The sequence below is a fragment of the Gekko japonicus genome, unplaced genomic scaffold (assembly GCF_001447785.1).
Source record: "Gekko japonicus isolate JY-2015 unplaced genomic scaffold, Gekko_japonicus_V1.1 scaffold866, whole genome shotgun sequence".
NCBI lineage: Eukaryota > Metazoa > Chordata > Lepidosauria > Squamata > Gekkonidae > Gekko > Gekko japonicus.
Genome location: NW_015168074.1, coordinates 619,321 through 624,847, shown reverse-complemented (window position 1 = coordinate 624,847; position 5,527 = coordinate 619,321).

Genomic DNA, 5,527 nt, shown 5'->3' with positions numbered 1-5,527 from the left:
GAGGAGGAGGAGGAGGAGGAGGAGATTGGATTTATACTCCGCCCTTCACAACCCAAAGGAGTCTCAGAGCGGCTTACAAACTCCTTTCCCTTCCCCTCCCCACAACAGACACCCTGTGAGGTGGGTGGGGCTGAGAGAACTCAGACAGAAATGGCTCTTTTTCAGGAACAGCCGTGCCAGAGCTTGTGACTGACCCAAGGTCACATCAGCAGGTGCAAGTGGAGGAGTGGGGAATCAAACCCGATTCTCCCAGATTAGAGTCCACACGCTTAACCACTACACCAAACTGGACAATGTTGGGTGTTGGTGCTGCAATAAAACATAGGGAAATCTAACATCATAGGGTTGGATCCAGCCAGCATTGTCATCAAAATTATATATCCAGCTAGCTTTTCCATTAAATCTTGGCCAATGTCTCTTCTTATTACAGCCCCCCATTCCATGTGCCTTTTGTTCATGCAGGTCCCACAATTCCCAACATAGGCTTTTTGGTGGACAAAGGGGATCTCCCTCCCTTTTTCATGGGGTGCGGGGGGAACCTGGATGGATCCAACTCATACTGTGGAGCTGCTCAGTTATTTTACAATTTGGGAATGGACCCTACAGAAAAAAAATTACTCTGATGATAAGCAAAGCTACACCAAACATTTTACATTTCAATTTTTCAGGGGGGGGGGAAAAAGAAATTCTGATGGGGTGGAAGTTTTCCTAGGAAACAAGTGGTGCAAATATCCACTCCATTATTTTTCCCTGGTTACTGCTGATTCAGCGCTATTCCCCCTCCTTCCCCTGCTTCTTTTTCCTTTTTGGATCAGTTACATGCAGGATTTCATCCCATCAAGAAGAGTCATATCCCGAATTGGCTGACATTACAGTAGTTTGTGTCCAATCAGACTTGTCTAATATGATGATGTCACTGATCTGTGAAGGCAATTGAGCTTACAAAGAGGATCCCGTATTGGCAAACTTTTTTTTTTTTTAAGAGTGACACAAATCATTTAAAAAGAGATGTACTTTTCAGTATATTGGTAAGTTCACAAAACAGCAGAGTAGTTTCAACCCAGCCCTAGTATTACTATTTTGCTATTGCTCTCGCTCTTTTACTGTCAGATAACTTAGGCTGCATTCAGATGGGCAACTAATCCTGCCATAGGCCCGGTTCTGATTTGATCCCAATCTTTTTCATCTGGTGTTGCATGACCAGAGAACTCCCTTGTGAATCCCCTTACCACGCACGGACTCCACGGTGGATTGTCTAGATGGCTTGGTTGGTTGTTTTTTTTAAAAAAAATATTGTTTGCACATGTGCATCTGCACTTCAAAATGTTCTTGTTTTTCTGTGCATGCATGGAATTGAATGGTTAAAGCACTGCCAGTGGTACCTCCCTCTAGGTACCATCTCATTTAATGCAGTTCATAAATTCCACGGGTCATTCAGAAACATGAAATTGTCCAGAACGTTTGAGCGGAGCTCTGTGGCTGTTGCGCGTTTACGTGTTTATGTGCATATCGCTAAGAATTTTTTTTTAATGGTGGCATTTCAAGATGGTCTGGAGTCAGACCATCCCATCAGAAGGATTGTGCACTGGAACGATCAGACAAGGGAAAATTCGCCATTGGCCAATGAGCAAGCATTAGCCCCGGACTTTCACTGGTATCTTTAAAGTACTGTTCCCTGGCTGGGCTGAACGTGCTTATCACAGAAGTGACATCTTTCCCGGATGTCGCTGTATGATCGTTCCCATTAAATCTGCCAGGCACTCGTGCCTGGGTCGGATCTAAAGACCCATCTGATTGGGACCTTAGAGTGGCATTTTTGTATGATTTGAGTACTCTTGCTTATTGGTTTGTAAACATAGTTCTCTTTGTGAGAAATGGCCTTAACTGCTCAATTTTTGGATTTGTGCATTTTCTATTTATTATAGCTGGAAAACTCTCAATAATTGTTTTTTAAAATATATTGGCAGGGACATGTGACCTTACCTATTTCATTTTTATAGCAAATAAGCAAGTATATAATGATCAAATAAGCATACAGCAAGTGTAATGTAAATCAAATAAGCAAGTATGATATAATGAAATGTAAATCAAATAAGCATAACAACAAGTATGATATAAATCAATAGGCCAAGGTGCAAAGATAATAGAAACAGTCAGAGTCTTCTCTAGCTGCTTTTTTTGGCTGCTTTAAAAATATATTGGCAGGGACATGTGACCTTTCCTATTTCATTTTTTATCATTTCCTTCCCCTGAAGGCATACAGGGTTTTCCCAGTTTATATTGGTCCTGTTTATATGGGTCCCAGTTTATATGGGTCCTGGCCCCCTGGTGGACCTCCTGATGGCACTGGTATTTCTGGCCACTGTGTGATACAGGCACAAGCAGCTGCATATGGACGAGTGGGGAGTCCACGCTCCTAACTGCTACGCCAAACTGTCTTACCATTTGGTGTTTTTATAAGTCCATGATAACATTGTTTTCCACACACATACATTTTTGCTGAGTTTTTATGGAAAGCGCGGGTCATCCTGATCCAACCACATATGACCCTGGGTAAAATCACCTACTATGTAGATGCGAAAGCATTTGCAAGGTGAAGATATAAAACTCCACCACCACAGCTCCTGTGCAGATGCAAAGCTGTTTGGCAACTGTTTGCTCTGCTTAACAGACTGGCAAACAGCCTAGATGTCCACAGGCGAACTGGTCTGTCAAAGAAGGTATATTCAGCTGGCAACCATGTTCACTGCAACATGTTATTCAGAGGAATGTAGTTCTTTCTCTACCCACTATGCCCCCCAGGATAAGATTCCCTTCCAAAGCTAGAGCAACTAGTTAACATGTGTGTTCAGTGGCCCATCACACTGGTTTGCACAACTGTTTTTTTTCCTGTAATTGCCCCCCCAGAGTTACCAAAATATGCAGAAATCATTCAAAAAAACAAGGATATCTGAAACATTCTGCAGACTTTCCGCTGTCATCTTAATGTGTACAGGATACAAAGCAAAGAACTGCACAAATAAAGGTTTCCCACCTCCCTTAGCCTAATCCTCTGGGTTATGAGGGGATGTGAACATTTTCACAGGATTTAAAGAAACACGTGACAACTAACGATAACAGGTTCCACGGGGTGGCACTGCAGCTCAGTGGTACTACATTTTTTGCATGCAGAAGGTTTCAAGTTCACCTCCTGGTCAGTGTTCCCTCTAAGCTAAGTTAATGTGAGCTGGCTCACAGTTTTTTAGCCTCCGGCTCATACGTTCTTGTCTTAGCTCAGGAAGGGGAGGCTCCAGAGCCAACTGATGTACGCAACAGCCAAATCACTCGCTCACAGCTTTAACGCCAGTAGCTCACAAAGTAGAATTTTTGCTCACAAGACTCCACAGCTTAGAGGGAACATTGCTTTTGGTACCTCCACTCCCTGGCATCTCAAATACACACTGCTGAGAGAGACATTCCCCACCTGCCAACTAGAGTACAGAACACTGAAAAAGGTGAAACACCAAACTGACTTGGCTTAAACGTCGGCAACCCCAAGGCCTCCATGTTGATCAAAATTTCTCCATGCGCCCACCCAGCCCTCCTTCGCTGGCATGCACCAAACAGCCCTTTTCAGTCTCACAGCACTGAACTGCACAATACCTAATGGGAAATACAGGTGTGGATCCGACTGCTACCGTACTTATTTACCAAGCAAAACTTGGAGACTTTCTCCAAATTAAATGGATTTCCTGTTAAAAAAAGAGACACTTAAGGTGGAGGACATCTCCTTAGGCTAGCAGAAGCCTTCTTGGAAGATTTCGCCATTGGAGCAAGACCCAGTTAAGTTGGAGGAAGGCTCCCCAGGGGACTTCTCCATTGGAGGGGCTGTGGGTCAGTGGCAGAACATCTGCTTGATATGCAGAAGATCCCAAGTTCAATCCCCAGCATCTCCCGTTAAAGACCTCTGCCCAGGACCCTGGAGAGCCACTGCCAGTCTGAGCAGACAGTGTTGACTTTAATGGACCAGTGGTCTCATTCAGTACAAGTTGACTTCATGTGTTCCCATATGAGCCACCTAAACTGGAGGAAAGGTCCTTGGGAGATTAAACAGGGACACCATTTCCATGTGCCTAAACAGGGCACCACTTCTTCCTAAACAGGGACACCATTTCCATGTGCATAGAACCATGAGTTACAGAGTACGTTATTGTTGGAGCAAGGAACTCAGCAGGCCTTGACATTGGGAGGCGCTACATCACTCTGGTCCTGACCACACGCAGAATTAGCCGCATGACAGGCACAAATGCTGGGGGGATTTTAAGGGCACGATCACACGGGAACAGCTGGCAAGTGTCCCGCACCCGTCGGCAACCCCTTTCGCTCCGCCGAAGAAGTGGAGTTAAAAAATACCGGGGGAAATGCAGTATCAAATGGGTTTGCGACGGGCCGCAGACAGACTTCCCCGTGTGATCGCTCTGGTGCACTCCCATTGCATCAGTGATCCCTCGTTGAAGTGCGCCGGAAACTTGCGGTGAAGGAAAATACCCAATTCACCCACCATTGCATCTGATCACACAGTGGCAGGTCAAATTACTAAAGAGCAAATAGCCTACCTTCCCCCAGCATTATCTGACAGGTGTGACTGTACTCTCTAAGTGTGTTTAAGTGCTATCTCCATGAGTGGGATGCCTCTCTTTATCTTAAACTGGGAGCTGCCCTCTGACCCCTCCTCTCTCTCACTTTGTCCACCCACTCTCTTAACATGGCCTTCCATGGAGACAGACATCTCTACAGGTCTCTCCTGTAGATACAGTGCCCTCATACTCTCACACATGTGATGCTGGACAATCTGGCCGTTTGTGATAGTATTACGTTTCTATCACTGGGCAAACCTCTGTCATATTAACCAAATATCCCAATAGTTATCACATTGCCTTTCAACAACTGACAGCATTCATTTATCAGAATCTGAGTAATACACGTTTCCGAAGCTCCAGAACATAAGATTCAAATCCACGCCTGAAATTAAAAACTGGCAATCACATACCATTGTGAGATTCGATACAAGCAACAGGCTGTTTGGGATTCGAATGTCACAATTTTAAACCCCCTTTTGGCAGATCAGATTGACAATTAAATTGCACCATGTGGGGGGGAATCACCATCAGGCAGTTGACCCATTTGGAATTTTGGCCCATGAAACCTGTTTGGCAGCATCGATTTGCTGCTGTTCGGCCCAGCACATTTTAGGTAATCTATCTTCAGGTATTGATTGTAGTTTAAATCCGTAATTAAAACAGCTCACATGAACTTGCATTAGAAGTGGTAAAATAAACATCTGTATTCTCTACATAGCTCAAGAAGTCCTCTGTGGAGCTCTGGAAAATATTATAGGTACCCCAGATTTCAGAATTTGAGGGGCCTCTGCTTGGCATGCAGAAAGTCTCAGATTCGATCCACAGCATCTCCAGTTAAAAAGGATTAGGCAGTAGGTGATGTGAAAGAATTCTGTCTGAGACCCTGCTGCCAGTCTGTGTAGACAATG